We start from the raw sequence: 16,665 nt of genomic DNA on the forward strand, positions 1-16,665 counted from the left end.
AGCATTACTAACAAACATCAGGTGATCCACTAAGTCTGAGCTGGAGGGAGTCTCCCACTGGGTCCAGAGTCGAGCTGGGTGAGAGCTCCACGGAGAAGACGTGGACGTGACCCTCTGGAGGCAGGAAGCACATGGGCATGGGCACTGCCACCCGGGGCACAGAGTGATCCCCTGTGATGTGTTATGGGTTGGAAAAAGCTTAAAAATACTGATTTGCTCTATGATTTCCATTTCGGAAATCGACCGAGGCCTGCTTCATGGCCAAACATGGACGGTTCTGGTGACTGCTCCCCCTGGAAGTCGGGAGGAATGGGTATTCTGAAGGTGCTGGGCACAGGGTCCTATAGACTCATCAACTGTCTGTTTCTACGGGACGTGCATTTGAGTCCCCACGATGATTGTGAGGGACTCACCCTCTTACGGGGCTGTCAGTTTTTCTTTATATATTTCAAAGCTATGTTATCAAGTTCATAAAGACTAAATTATTATATTTTTCTGGTGGACTGAAGCCTTAGTTGTGTGACATGTTTCTCTTTGTGTATTTCTTCTTGCCTTGAATCTACTCTGTTTGGGGCGCCTGGATGGCTCATTCAGTTAAGTGTCTGACTCTCGATCTCAGCTCAGGTCTTGATCTCAGGGTCATGAATTCGAGCCCCGTGCTGGGCTCCACGCATGTGCTTAAAAAAAAATCTGCTCTGTTTGATATTAATAGACATAACCACACTAATTTTCTTTTGGCTAACGTTTGCATGGTATTCATCTTTCATCTGGCAACCTTCACCTTTTCTGTGCATTGTATTTCATGTATATATTTTAGGCACTAAATATAAGGATGCATTTTTTGAAATTTCTTCTTTTGCTTTTTAATTACTTAATCCACATACATGGAATGTATCTAGTGATATATATAGCCGGGTTTATATCTACTGTCTTACTATTTGTTTTCTTTTGTCTCCCTTGCCTATGTTTTCTCCCTCATTACCTTATTTAAGTCACTCAAGTATTTTTTCATTCCATTTTCCCCTTTATTAGGTTAATTATGTATTCTTTTAATATTTAACAGCCTTGTTAGAAATTACAATATGCACCTTAGACTTTTTTTTAATGTTTATTCATTTGTGAGAGAGTTGTGTGAGCTGGGGAGGGGCAGAGAGAGAGAGAGGGAGAGACAGAGAGAAAGAGAGGATCTCAAGCAGGCTCCACACTGTTAATTTAGACCCCGACTCGGGGCTCGAACTCATGAACCATGAGATCGTGACCTGAGCTGAAATCAAGAGTCAGACGCTCGACCACCTGAGCCCCCCAGGTGCCCCTACATCCTAGACTTATTATAATTGAAAATAAATTAGTGCTTTTACTACTTCCTGAGAAATGCAAGGACAGGAGGTTATTTAACCCCATTAACAACTATCTTTTGTATTATATTCATCATGAATTTTTTACAAATGTCCTAAACACCACAGAACATTATAGTTAGTTTTATACAGTTAATATTCATTTAGGTTTACCCATATATGTACCCTTCCTTCTGCCCTTTATTCTGTAGTGCATTTTTAATGCTTCCAACCGACAATACATTCCTATGACTAAAGAACTCCTTGTAGCATTTTAGTGTGGCTCTTCTGGGTGTGTCATCAGGCTCGTATTTGTCTGAAAATATCTATATCTCCATTTTCGAGGAATATTTTTACTAAATACATAGAATTCTGAGTTAGCAAGTTATTTTCTTTCAGTGTCTCCATTGTCTTCTGCCTTCCATAGTTTCCACTGAGAAGTCTGCTGTCTTCCTCTGTGTTCTCGTTGCTCCTTTGACGGTTAAGGCTCCTTTCCTCCTCTGGCATTTAAAATTTTTTTTTTAATGTTTTTATTTATTTTTGCGACAGAGAGAGACAGAACATGAGCAGGGGAGGGCCAGAGAGAGAGGGAGACACAGAATCGGAAGCAGACTCCAGGCTCTGAGCTGTCAGCACAGAGCCCAACGCAGGGCTCGAACCCACAGACTGTGAGATCATGACCTGAGCCGAAGTCGGACGCTCAACCGACGAGCCACCCAGGCGCCCCTCCTCCTCTGGCATTTTAAATACTTTCTCTTGTCTCTTGATCTCGGCAGATTTACAGCGATGTGCCTGGATGTTGTCTACTGCACTTATCGTGCCCGGATCCAGCTTATAGTGATGTTTGAGTCTATGGCTTCGTTTCTTTTGTGAGTTTTGAAAAATTCGAATCTGTCTCTTCAAATATCAATTCTGAATGATTTCTCTCTTCCCCCTTCTCCAGTTGTACATATTAGATCTTATTATGTCCCCTGTTTCTTATTCTTTTTATTTTCCATGCTTTGTTTTGTTTTGCTTTTATCCAAATGTTTTCTACTGACCTATTTCCAGATAACTTACTCTCCTCTGCTGTGGCTACTCATCTACTTTGTACCAAATGTCCATCAATGTGTTTTTAAACCTAGAATTTCCATTTGAGTCTATCTTACGGATTCTACTTCTCTGTGAAGCTCGCCATCTTTTTTGTTGAATTAGATTAGTCATAGTGATTTTTTTATCTGTATTCAACAACTCCACTATCGAAGTTATTACCAGGAGTCTATTTCTGTTGCCTCGACTCTTGGTATGACTGGTGCTTACTGACTGAATGCTGGACGTTGTGTTGTGAAATACCGCAGAGACTCTGGAGGGCCTTCGTCTAGCTCTGGCATCTAGTTAGAATAAGAACTGATCATCTTGAGTTGTTGTAACACCAGGTTTCAGTCTTTGTAATATCTGGTCTATTTCCAGTTTCTCTTACTCTTCATTTCTACAGGAGTTTTGATTTAAATCTGAGAGAATTTATAGGATCTTGAGTTTTATTTTTATTTCATGCTATGAGGCTGCGTGAAAGCTCTCCTTGGGTGTTCAGCCTCTTGGCTACGACTTTCTGCTCACCTCATTTCTGAATGCATGGCTGGGAACTTAAAGAACGCTTTGAGGGACAAAGAGATCAGATGTGTAGACTCACTACACTTCACATGCCTTCTCTCTGGCACCCCACTCCTGGCTACTTCCGAAGCCCTGAACTCACATTTTTTTTTATCCCCGGCCCTGGGAGATTACCGGGAGACTCTTAGTGCCTGATTTCTGCTCTGCTTGTCAGACTCTGTAACTGTGATTACATAAGAGTTGGCAAATGCTTCACAGGGAAGACAGGTTTAGAATACAAAGCTCACATCAGTCAATTGTCCTCTCTGGTGTCTTGACCCCAAGTTCTTGGTGTCTTTCCAACGTACACAGATTTGAAACGGTGTCTCCAGTGGGATAAAGCTCCACTACCAACAAACCACCACTTCCAGAAGTGGACCTTTGAGAAACAGAGACTGTCCTGGGCAGTGAGGATAGAAAATGAAAGAAAAAATATTACAGGTAAAGATTTATAAGACTTATTAATTTTTATATTTAGGAAAACAGCACAAAGAAGTTCTCTCTCTCGCAACTTGTGGTCTTTCTGGCCTGAAAATAGTGCCGCTGGCTGTAATGAGGAAATACTTTGAGTTGTTTCCCAGAGTCGGGGAGGGGGTCCCCTGAATCATTCACTGTCCCCCTTCCTCATAGACCAGTCCATCCAAGAACCGCCCCCTCTCGACTTGGCATCGTGACTCCAGGGTTTCAAGTTGTGTATGTTATCGGACGCCAAGTTAGATGCGTCTGCCTTTGCTACTGTGTGCGCCAACCTAAAGATGTGGAGAAAATTAAAGAAAACAGAGGAACAAAGAGGAGAGTCAAGAATCTATTTGAATTTGACACACGAGACATTTGTTGTTAGCTAGCAGCATCCCCGTCGAACTATGGGGGAACTCGAGGAAGCAGGTGGGGAGGCTTTCTCTCCTGGTGCAAATACAAGTGCCTTCCCGGGCACATCTGATCAAAATGCAGTATCGAGGAAGTTTACTCTGATTTGGGTATCTAGTTGGAAGAGTGTGGGAAGAGATTCTAAATAAGGACCAAAAGAAATTGATCGAGAAGCCCAAGCTACAGAATGAACGACGTGTAGCTTACTAACAGGAGACCTAAGCCGTGAGCATGGATGAGAAGTTCCAGATCGTGTGAAGGTACAGTTATTTGTGATTCTAGCGCTCAGTTATAATTCCTCCTCACCGGCCGAGCCCTCGGCCAGCAGTTCTTTCTTGCACACACTCCTTCACCACGAATGTATCGAGCAGTTTCTTTCTACAGAGCCTGCCTTGCCAGGGTCGTGGGGACACCTGCCTTGTCCGGGGCCTGAGCCTGCTCCTTTAGCTGTTCCATCCCAACTTGTTGGGAGCAGATGCCCTCACCGTCGACTGTGTGGGTGCAGCACCCACAGAGTGCCCAGTCCCTCTGTCTGCGACAAATGAACACTCGACCCTAAAACACACGCAGTTTGGGATATGGCTGATCCCTGCTCTTGCTATTTTGGCTCGTGCTTGGTGGAGTCCAGCCCCGAGCGGTGCAACCCCTGCGGCTGTGCAGGGGAGGTGGGGTGTAGCTGCAGGTGACCAGGACACTCTGCAAGCGCATTTCCCTTTGGGCCGCTCCGCTGCATCCACGCCCCGCCCCAGGTGCAGAATCTCTGGGCGCTCTGCCTTCCTTGCAGGTGCCAGGAGGCCAGCTCTGTGCCTCAGACTCCGGTTCCTCAAAGTGACGTTCCTGGGTGAGCAGCGTCCACTCCTGGGGAACCTGTCAGAGGCAAAAGCGCTCAGATTTCGGCCTGCTCTGTCACTCCGGGAGATTTGGCACCTGTGCAGGGGGGACCGCTGCTCAGGCTGTCACGTTTCTAGATCAACAGAGAGGAAATACAGTCGTACGCTTGCATCTGTGTCCGAGATCGTCCCCCCTCCTCCATGGGGGAAGGTGCCTTGGTCACAAGGTCAGCGTCACAGGCCAGTGCTGTGCTCAGATGAACCGATTTCAATCCAGCATCTTCCATGAGTCACACTTCAGAGACCCAGGAACCCACAGTGTCCTCTTGCCCTGCAGGGGCATAAGTGAGAGACTTCAAACTCAGGGTAAGTAGAGGGACACTGAGAAAGGAAGGAGCGCCCAGACGTTGTGCTCAGACACAGTGTCTCTCTCCCAGCATTTTCGCTGGATCCCCAGCAGCACAGCCCGATTTGCTCACACAAGCGTCTGCTCTGCAGTTAGACCCACGTTGTAAAAGCTGCTGCTGTTGTGCCCCAAGAGCCCCTGCGTGACCTGCGCTGTGGCTCTCCCACGGGGAGACGTGCTGGGTGCACCGGTCCCCCAGCTCTCCCCAGCCTAGCAGCTCTCCTCTCTGGACGGCAGAGCCCAGCCCACAGGTGATGAAGCAAACAGGTCACAGCCCGTGCCCCCAGTTCAACGGGTTGGTGCCTGCGTCTGGTTCCAAGGACTTTGTATCAGTCCTGGGCAGCATCCTCGCTTTGATTGCAAGCATGAGCCTCCCCTGCTCTGGAGTTTATGCCACCGCGTTTTCTAGAAACAGCTCTGCAAGGACGAATCTGCCTCCTGGTGCAATGAGCGATAAAGCGGAGGCCTGTTATTCCCGGGGCACAGTGTCACTGGCAAGTAAGCTGGTGGCCTTTCCCTGGTGAATAGGGGGTTTCTGCCCTGTGGGATCCTAGCCCTCCATCCGCCTTGGAGAAGGAAACAGCCCCAGGCAGCCCCACGGCCCCTCCTGCCTCTGCCCACAGAAGCAGTGCTCACTGGCTGTACGCCCACCCCACAGGGAACATGCACATTCACGCGCGCATAGACCACACGTACGATGCACATGTGATGAGGCCGTGTGTCCCCATGCCCATGAGGCCGTGTGTCCCCATGCCCATGAGGCCGTGTGTCCCCACGCCCCTTCCCGGCACACCCTGTGACTTAAGCTGCTGTGCCCAGAAACTCCCCTGTCCCCCTGCTATGTCCCGTCTCAGACCTGTCCACCTGGCTGCACCCCCGGAGGGGCCAGGGTTCAAGAGCCACGTGTGGCCACCACAAGCAGGCCAGCCCCAGGGCAAGCTCAGCAAACACTCTGTGTAAAGGGCCAGATAGAAGGTCCTGGAGGCTTTGCAGGCCGCCTGGCCTCTGCTACGAGTCAGATGGTGGCAGCTAGAGATCATTGGGCAGAACGGGGGTGGCCGTGTCCAAGACTCTACAAAAGTCAGGCTTGGCCTCGGGCGTAGACGTCTGCGTGGGACAGCGCCACCCAGGGGAAGGGCTCGGTGAAGGAGCCATTCTCCGCGGGCACCACCTGGCGTGGGAACTACCAGCCCCCAAGGGCCCGTGAGCACTTGAAATGTGGCCAGTGTGAGCAAAGAACTAGATTTTAAACTGTATTTCAGGTAAGTTAACGGTAAACAATCGAGGCGGCCTATTGCATGGCCCCGCGGTGAGGGAGGTCGAGACCTGGCTGACCGGTTCCATTCGAGCACCGGGCGGAGTTCCCGGTTACGCTCCCTCCTCAGTATCTCCTTTCAGGCCCAGAGAAGATTCGCTCCTGGTGACAGACACACCTGTGCATGATTTTACCGAAAGAGAAAAAAGTTCCACTTGAGTCTTCAGAGGCTAAAAGTCGTAAGCCCAGAAAACACTTTTTTAAAAAAGATGCTATTTTTAAGTGGCCAAATAGACTTGAAAAACATTTGCTAGAAAATGTTTTCCAGCTAAAGATCGCACATGACGTTTCTCGACTGAGATTTCACTCTTAACTGCTCGCATCTGAATCCCTGATAACAGCGCTTTACAGAGTCAGCTCTGGGCCCCCAACCCCCAGCGGCCAGCACCCGAGGGGGCGTCCCGCAAGCAGGGAGGTCAGGCCCCACCATGGGTGACCAGCGGGCCTGGCGCCAACCCCCCTCCGCCACGGGTCACCAGAGGGCCTGGCGATGCCACGTCCCGAGCTCACTCCAGGGTTTTGTTTTTTTAACTCAAAATAGGAGATGATGGCACTCAGCTCACAGGTGGTCCTAAGGATTAATTTAGGCCGTGATGAAAATGGAAATAACCAGTTGGAGGAAATAGCCGTAATTAACAGTGGTAATTGACACCCTGACCATCATCACGAGCCAACTGTGTGCCACGCTTGTCCAAAGGGTTTCCATTTGGATGAGCGCATCCCACCCAACAGACCTGTGGGAATAGCACTGCCATCAGCCCCCCTTCACGCCCCCCGTGGTAACACCCCCAAGTGTCCCACACATCCCTCCACCATCACACACATACCACCCGCCATGACACTCCCCAGTTGTCACACACATCCCTCCACCATCACACACACACACACACACACACACACACACCTACCATCACTCCTCTACCATCACATACTTCCCCAGCTGTCACACACCCCCACTGTTCTACCCTGGTCATCACCCCTCCCCCAATGTCACCCCCAACCCCCACCCCACCATCATCGCCACGGCCACCTACTCCACCCTCTTTGTCCCCCTGCGAGGGACACACACTATCACACCTCGTTACCTGTATTAGTGGGGGTTCTCCAGACAAATAGAAGTGTGTTAGAGATTATTTTCAGAAACTGTCACACCCGATTCAGGAGGCTGGCAAGTCTGAGGTGAGCAGGCCCACAGGCAGGCTGGAGACCCAGGAAGGGTATGGAGATTCCCACCCCAAAGGCTGTCTGCAGGCAGAATCCCTCCTATTCAGGACACTTGGGGTTTTTCTCTCGGGTTCAATGCAACGCCACAGCCCGCCCACACCAGGGAGGGTGACCCGCTTCACTCGGACCCTCTTCTGATCCACTCACGGCCACATCCTGACCGGCTGTGTCCACAGTCCAGACATGGACCCGTAAAATCGACCAGCGCCTGCATGGCTGCCATCACCCCAGACAGAACAAATGGGGCCTGGAGGCACCTTGGCCCAGGCTCGAATGGTGGAGCAGGGGCAGCCTTAGGGGCTTGGCTGGCCCAGGACCTCAATCTCTGTCCTGCGCTGCCTCCCCGTGGCTCATCTAAGAACGACAACCACTCTGCCCTTCCCCACTACTCTGGAAGTCAGGAGTCACCCCAGCCTACGATGCGGCCGTGCAATGGACACTGCAGTCAGGGGCTTGTCCTGGATGTGCGTCCTCCGCCGGGAAGCCCTCAGCCCCAGCGCTTCCCACCTCCACCGACGGCGTCAGACCGGAGACCTCCCCCCGGGAGCGGGCAAGGAGGAGACAGCCTAGTAGGTGGATGTTGGGCCTAGACAGCAACGATCCCAGGCACCGAGGCTTGGATGCTGAAGCTGTGCAGTGGGGACACCGGGCACAGCTAACAGGGAGAAGGTCTTCAGAGACTGTGCGGCCTTGGAGTCAGACCAGGTGTGAGGCCCTGCCCGGGCCCTCAGGGCCCATGTGACCGCACACAGGGCTGTTACCCAGTGTAGGCCTTGAACTCCTCATCTGCAAAATGTGCCGGCCGTAAGATGGTTGGGATGTTGAAGGCATTCAGCCTGTGGCTGGAGCATCAAACAGGCTCAGCAGGCGGGAGTTACGACCCTCATCCCAGAAAAGGCTGCAGCCCCGAAAGGGCCTCAGGAAGCCCCGCACAAGAATCCCCATGCGCCTCCATTAAAGGTCAGACCACCTGGTGCGGCCTCAGGCGGCCATGCGGGGATGCCGGCTCTCTGCCCTATGTGTCCCTCCGCGGGGTCTCAGAGGGCAGCACAGAGCCGGATGCCGACAGCAAAGCCCGTGGGGGGCCCGGAGCCTGATCCCTCCCCCAGCTGCCACTCTCCGTGACCCCATGGCGGCGACTTTCAGGGTTGTCCTTCAGCTTTCTGTAAAGGGCCCCACGTCCACAGGTGGAAGGCCCAGACGGCTCCTGGGGGGGCAGCGGGGGCCCTGCCCTGCTGGCCCCCTCCCTGCTCCCTTCTCTTCTCCCTGTCTCCCCACCCCACCTGTGGGGAAAGGGGGTGGGGGCTACGGGGCACCAGCATCTGAAACTGGGGACCCGTCCAGGAGACCGGACGCTATCACTCCGAGCAGCCAGGTCGACTTGGTGGCTGGCACGCGGCCACCCGCCATCCTGTGGGACTTTCTGTTGAGCTAGACTGAACTGAATTCAGTTCTCCAAGAGGCGCGTGGCATAATGGAACCGGTCATCTGGAGGTCACATGTCCACTCGGACTCCGCGGGTCCCCCGGGAGCGGCCAGAGGGGGCGAGGCGGGCGCCCCAGGGTGGGAGAGCGAGCACACCTGCACCACAGGTCACACACACCGTCGTCAAGGCCACCACTTCCCTGCAGGACTGGATCCCAGCTTCCCTTCACATCCTGTCCACACTGACCAGAAACAGCCAAAAGCCAGATGTGCATCTGAGTTGGGTTTTTACCTCACAGTTCTTTTTTTGACACCCAGGTGCCACAATAACATTTGCTTTGGGGGAGAGCAACCATCTAATCAACAAAATAGCAACCCTGTATGATGGGCAGAGTCCTGCATAATAAAATTTAATGGGGAGGGGGTCCTGCAAGGGTCCTGGGGAGCACGGAGCATCTGCCAGTGGTGGGGGAGGCAGGTCCAGGGAGCACAGGGTTCCCGCGGTGGCGGGGTGGGAGCCTGGGAGCACTAGGTGTTCCACAGGGAGGCAGGGCGGGTCCTGGGGAGCAGGGGGTGTCCCGCGGGGGTGGGGCAAGTGTCTTGGTGACAGGATCACAAGACTGGGCAGGTTGTCACCAGGGAGCTCAGCCGTTAGCAGTGGGTGGGGCCACCATCCACCTAATCCAGCCTCAGGCTCTGCCCTAAAGAAGGGTTGTGTCTACGCCACGTGGTTACCACCTCCGGGGCGCACCTGCCAGACCACATCTTGGTGCTGCCTCCCGGGGGTGCTTGTCATGAGCTGAGAGGAATGCTTTAGTTGGTGCGGGAACAAGAGGGCACAAGGACTCAAGGTCATGTCCGTGGAGAGGCAGCTGAATGGTTCAGGGTGTTTACCTGATGTTTAGCTGTGCTGAGACCACATGGTCCTCAAAGCTGTTCTCCAGTGTCTTCGTGGCTGTGACACAGACACACTGGAGGGAGGGCCTCCCCTGGGGCTGCCCCTCAGGCATGGGCTCAAGGCCCCAGCTGGACGGGGGTGGGGGGGGGGAGGTGGGGAGGTCTGGAGGGGTGGTCTTCCCGGCCACACCCTCCCTCCTCCTTCAGTAGCTCCTCACTGGCAGGACATGGAAAGTGCTGGGCCATCCCTTCACTGTCAGGCCACCAGCAGGCAGTGGCTTCTGTCACCTCCTCCACTGCTTACTTACCAAGAGAGGCCTCTGGCCCGCGAACCCTGCCACTACCATGCTGGTGAGCTGGGGTGGGCCCTTCTCCAGTTGAGCTTCCAGACGGGACCCCAGTCCCAGGGACAGCGTGACCCAGCCCTGCCCCTCCTCCCGGAGCCCGCCCCCCCCCACCCTCCCACCTCCTCCCTGCAGATGCGTCCTGACCCAGCGGGCCCTGGACCTGGCCACCGCTCCTGGACCTGCTCCTCCCCGGGTCACCAGGCTGTCACCACTGGCTCCTTCTTGCTACAATCACTGCATGTGCTCTGCACCCTTCAGTTGGACTGGAGTCCCCCACAGGGGCCTGGGTCTGACTCATCCCTGCTCCCTTCACAAGCCCAGCACAGTGGCTGGGATTTGAATTCTGGATATTTCTGTGACTTTTGGATAAGTTCTTAAGTGTCTGCAGAGCTCAGTTTTATTTTTTTCATACGTAAAGTAAAAATTAGTGAATTATAAGAGTGGATGCTTGCTGATTCATTGATTGACAGATGCAGTTCTGTGCTAGTCCTTCAGGAAAGGCCACCCATGGAGCTCTGCCGTCGGGTCCCGCGGGCCTCCCTGGACTCCGGGCGAACAGCTCAGCGAGCAACACTGGTCACCAGCTCTGGGGCAGCAACGTCTCCCTAAAGTCCCCTCCCGGATGGGAGTGCCCTCCTGGCCTGGGTGCTCTATGGTCTCGGGCTTTGACTCACTCTGCCCCAGGCCTTACCGCTGAGACCAGCACCTGTGCATCCCCTCAGGGACACCAGAAAGTCCGGTGGTCGCAGAGCTTGGCTGCTGAGAAGAGAGGACGGTAACTATTTTACAGTCTCGGTTCCCTCTCTGGCCTGTACCTCCCAGCGCCCCAGCGTCCTGCCAGAAGACGCGCTGCTTTCCTTGAGAAACGAGCTGTAAACACCGTGAAATGTTTAAAGGGCCAAATTGAGTTTTGCCAACATAGTCTTTCTTGTCCTTCAATACTTGACTAGTATATTGACGAAGCTCCCGCAAGCCTCGCTCTATTTTTAAACCCTTGATTTATGCCTTTCAGTTGGATCTTGCTCAGCTAAACATGTTGTGTGTGTTCAGCTGAGAGTAAACATCTTCCCGTGGTGGTGGGGGTATGTTTGCAGAGACCTCCCTCAATTACAGAATTAACAGGGCAAATTTCATTGTCTTTGTTGAGCCAGAGAGATTACGATAAAAGCCTCTAATGAAGGGAGACACAAGAAATAAGACCTACAAACAACACTAACAAGAATGGCTTGGTGACTTCCTAGATGCTAATGGCTGAACAGCGAATCCCTTCCGTTCTAGAATTCAGAAACAGGAACACCCCGTGCACCATGGGGTGGTGGTGGTGGCGAACCCTGTGAACCCTGGGTCAGAGCGAGGCTGTGTGGCTGGCCCGGTGGCCGGGTGGCCTCAGGGGGGCCCGGGAGGCCAGACATATGACATCCGAGGACGTGCTAGAAGACTTGCCCACGGTGTCACTAAGGGCCAGACACTGGAGGGAGGTGAGGGTGGGCAACGGCTGCCTGTGGCCTGTGACAGAAAAGTCCAGAAGGTCTGGGCTGGAAGGGTGACCACGTGATGCCGAATTTTTCCAACAGAGCCGCAGACCTGGAGGAAGCTCCCGGAGACACACAGAGGCCCAGAAGGCTGGACGGGACCTGTTGCAGTGACGGGTGTCTCACAAAGACTGGCCACGGGAAGAAGCCATGGGGCCCAGGAGGAACAGCTGGAGTGGGAGGGGGGGCACTGGTGTGGGGACACAGACGGAGATGCAGATCATGGGGTGGGCAGCCACCTACCTCCCTGTTGCCCCAGCCACCCGAGACCACCTGCCAGACCCCCAAACTGCCCCGTGAAGGCAACGGAAGTGCCGGTGCCAGGCAGGGGTACCTCGATCCTCGGGCTGTGATCCCGGCTGCCCCCATCCTGCTCTCCACCGGCAGATGCCCTGCGGCCTCGGACTGGAGCCGGTGCCACAGGCAGGGTACAGACGGTGGCCGGGAGCACCTGCCTGACCCCCAGGGTGCAGATACCACCCCGGGAGCTGCACCGTCTGCATAGCCCCTGGACCCACGTGTGCCACCGGGGTCCCGCAGGGAAGCATTCGCATGTCCATGCTGCCCCCCCCAAGGACAAACCAGCAAGATCTCACATTTCCTGCATCATCCGTCACCTCACCCCCCCCACCCCCACCGAGGTTAAAACGGAGGAAAGGGCGGAGATGCTAGTATCCGAGATGCTGCTCCGTGCAGCTGCGAGTCAGTGTCACATAACCTCCGGCGTCAAGATGGCGTTGTACAGGACCCCCCAGACGTGGGTGCCCCGCAGCACAGGAAGGTGGGCAGGGGCCACAGCGACGGGGCACCCGCGGCGGGCGGGACACGCTCAGCCCCACGCGCAGGTGAGCGCCGCTGGGAGGAGGTGTGGCCGCGGTGCAACAGGATGACACTGGGGGGGACACAGGCCGTGATCCACACAGATCAGCCTCTGGGGGCTGCTGGGGGGCTGCGAGTCCACGGGGCAAACAGAGGGTGTCCGGCAGAGCCCATCTCTGTCCCCCAGGATCCACTCCGGCCTTCAAAGAGCAGAAGTTGTGTGTCCCTGTGTCGGTGTCCTGGGGCTGCCACAAAGCACCACAGCCTGCTGGGTGGTTTGCAGCAGGAACTCACTGTCTCATGGGCCCAGAGAAGTCGACATCCAGATGCACACAGGCTCTAGGGGACGGTCCTTCCTCCCTTTTCCAGCTTCCAGCGGCTGTTGGCCGTCCTTGGTTTATGGCAACACCTCTTCTCCCATCTCCTCCCCCCTACCCACCCTGGCTCTGCCTTCCCACGGCCTCCTCCTCCCAGCGTATCGCAGGAGGACATCCGCCCAGATGATCCAGAAAGATCTCATCTCAGGAGCCTGAACTTAATTATACCTGCAGGGACCTTTTTTCCAAACAAGGTAACGCAGGTTCCAGTGATTTCATGGGGAACATGTCTTTGGGGGTCACCCTTCAACCCATTCAGTGCCGGGTAAAGGACACACAAATCCCCATCTGGAAGTGCAGCTCCCACCTGTGGCCTTGAACTCCACTCGGTGGCTGCCTCTTCTGACCTCCCGGTGTCCAGGAGGACGACAGGACACTGCCATCCACCAGGACGCAGCAGGCAGGTGGCTCACTTAGGGCAGGAGCGTGTGGGACGTGGGTGGCCCCCAGGGGGCACCCGGCACAGCCAGAATAGACAAGGGCAGCTACCTGGCCTGGAAAGGGCACACTTAGCCGGAGCTCAGCCCCTTGGGAGCCAGGGCTGGGTTTACACCCTCAGGGAAGCAGCCAAAGCCGGCCGCAAGCAGGGCGGAGGAAAGAGCACTGTGGGGAGAGGGGCTGGCTCCTTCCACCACCCCTCAGTCCCCTCCCCCAGCAAGACCGGCGCCCCCCCCCACCCCCACTGTGGCCAGAGCCGTGGCCCCATGGGAACTCTGCTCCACCCACCAGTAATGGCCACCTGCCTGCCGTCTGGGCCTCCACTGCGGGGGTGGCCGGCACTGCCGAGCAAGCGGAGGTGGCCCTGGGCCCGGCCACGGGACTTCTGCAGATGAACAGGCCCGGCCCAGGCTCCAGGGGGCCACTCCTCATCCGACCCGCACCTCGGGGTCCCCCTGCCTCACCCCTCAAGGTGCGTCTGCACTCAGTGCTGCGTGTTTTCCAGAGAACCCAGCCCACCGGGACTGACGTGCACACAGCTCATGCGATGTTAAGCCTGGGGCACGGCCCCGAGTGGGGAGTCCGGGCGGCAGCAGGAAAGGACGGGCCAGGGCCACACACCCCGCGTTGGGCCGACCTCCTTTCCTGGGCACGGGTGGGCCAGCTAAGAGCGGCCATAAACGGCTGAGTAACAACATCAACAATGAGATGTGATGAATGGATATTTCAGAGACGCGTGGATCTTGGCACAAAAGGCCACACGGTGACACGAAATATTAAACAAGAACATGCAGATAAGGCCGGCAAGCTAAGGACGCAGTTGATAACACATCAGCTTGGGCCAGGCCAGGAGCTATATCCTCTCTTGGAAACGAGGCAAGGCTTCTCTTTCCTCTTCAGAGGAAATTAATAAAAAATATTTGCAGATTATTATGAAAAAATATATATTAGCTCTTGGAGTGATGATTTAAAATCAGTTATTTGTGAGACACAGCACATCAACATTGGAGCTGCCCAGATGGTAGGGGGTTGTGGGGGACGGGGGGGACCCCCACGTGATAGCAAACGTCCCAAATGGTGAAGCCAAGGGGCCAGCTATGAGACACCGAGCCCGTGGACTAAATTTGCCTTATCCCACTACCTAATCTTTTAATTTTGTATAAACAAAAACACACAAAACCGCTGTCCTACAGCTAGAACGTCCGTCCCAAGCTACATGGTGCTGTCGACCACCACTGGGTCTGCGCACCCCTCCGGGAGCCCCACGGAGTCAGCCAGTGCCACTGGGCTGTGCCCTTCTCGTCACGCGGACCTGAACACTGACCACGGGCCACTGGGACCACCCGGGCCCCAGCCGGCACTATCCGATGGCCCTTCCTCCCGGTCTTGGGTCCCAGAGGCAGACAAAATACACAGGCGCCCACAGAGGAACATCTTCCTGGGCATCGAAGAGAAGGAATAAAGACGGTGAGCTTCTCGCTCCGCCCCCCGCCCGCCCCGCACAGAATGGGCCCTTCCGCCAGGAGCCAGGGTCTGTGGCCCGGGGGCACCCGAACTACAGGGCACAGGGGGCGCGGGGAGGCGCAAAAGCCCCCGCGCACATGGCCGTCTGCCTCTGCCCCCGCAGGGCCGCGGAGCAGCCTGGCTGGAGAACAACAGGACGCCCCCCTGTCCACACATCTGAATGCTTCTGACGTAGAACTCTGGCCAACAGACCCAGCCACCCAGGGACACCCTCCAGGGACACCCACCAGGGACACCCTCCAGGTGCTCTCCAGGGAGCCCACTGGGGATGCCCACCAGGGTCGCCACCCAGGGAGCCCACCAGGGAGGCCTGAGCGTTGGAGTCTGTGTCCAGTGGCCTCCCTGCCTTCTGCCCCTCAAGCAACTTGCAGGAAAAGGAGAACTCAGAATCGGTTCTATTTATATTCAGAAAACAGATCGTGTGCTGCCTCAGATACTTTATCCTCAAATTATCTGCAACTTCCCCCCAAATCCTAACTCCCCTGGTTCTCCCGAAAGTGCAGATAAGAACTGACCTACAGCAGTGATGTCTCGACAGTAATCTCTGAGAAGAATTTCACAATCCAAGCATGAATCCCAATAAGCATGAGCATTTATTTACAAATCATGTAAACAACTACTACTGTTATGCATATTATCAACACAAGGAGACATTTTAGAAGGACGGTATAAGGATGAAATGAAATATTTTAAAACAATTTTAAATGTAGGTCTTCATTGTACTAAAATACGGTAAAAATACTGACTTTAGGGAGTCCCAGCTTATTTACAAAATCGCGTTTACCATTTGTGACGCGACCATTTGAAGAGACACCGACATTCAGATAATTTTGACTCTTGGTTTTAATTTCTATCACGTCTGAGAAGATTCCTCACAGGACACAGGGCAGCTCCATCGTGCGTCACTGGCTGGACCGCCAAGTTGCATGGCACGTGACACAATCCCATCGACCAATTTGGCCTCATTTTGTTAAAATTTGGGCAGCAAATTTCTATACTCCATAATAACAGTCAGGTGTTCTCCAGGCTAATTAGAAAGTGTTGAATTTTAATGATTTTTATGAATAAGTCCAATCTACGAAAACCCTTTGTTTGTGATATTTTAGAACAAGTTTAAAAACTATTTCCAAGTTTTTCAAGTGTTAAGTTAAACTTAAACAAAAGTGACACACATTATTCTTGGCAACAAACCCCCATAACAATAACATAACATTTCTGAACATTTTCCAAGCGTCTTCTCCACAGACACATTTCTTCTGAAAAGTAGCTCCTTCCTGAATCGTTGTCAAAACATCATTAGCCAGGTTTTTCCTCGCAGGGGCTGAGTGTTTTACTATGAAAATGTTTGCTCAGTGGCCCCGTCTTGCACAGAGACCATGCACAGATTCGGAACGTCTTCATCGCTAAGAGCGGTGGCATCTCTTTACTTGAGGTGACCGCCAGGCTCCGGGTGCAGCAGGTGCTTCAGGATCACTCCCTGTGTCCCTACAAAATTCGGCAAGGACCCACTGATGCTGGGACTGACACTGTGGTTTCGCTTCCACGTGGACGCGGTGGGTCACAGAGAGACCGTGGCTCCCGCCCCAGAAATGAGAGTAGCCTAGACCCTCTGAGGGGACCCCACATGCCCAGGAGGCAGGAGCGAGTTTTGGCACCCCTCACTCCCGCCCAGGTGACCCTTCATGGGGGGACTAGAATGGC

At 54.1% G+C, this 16,665-nt stretch overlaps 1 protein-coding gene across 1 annotated transcript in view; it reads right to left on the minus strand.

Annotated features, from left to right (window-relative positions):
* Nucleotides 1-15,562: 15,562 nt before the first annotated feature.
* TUBGCP3 (tubulin gamma complex associated protein 3) overlaps nucleotides 15,563-16,665 on the minus strand; it is an 85,193-nt gene continuing 84,090 nt past the window's right edge. The window contains exon 24 of the transcript XR_006215426.1: nucleotides 15,563-16,449. The gene's annotated coding sequence lies outside the window, so the exon portion shown is untranslated. The remainder of the gene's footprint in view (nucleotides 16,450-16,665) is intronic.

Source organism: Panthera tigris, chromosome A1 (genome assembly GCF_018350195.1).
Source record: "Panthera tigris isolate Pti1 chromosome A1, P.tigris_Pti1_mat1.1, whole genome shotgun sequence".
Taxonomy (NCBI): Eukaryota; Metazoa; Chordata; class Mammalia; order Carnivora; family Felidae; genus Panthera; species Panthera tigris.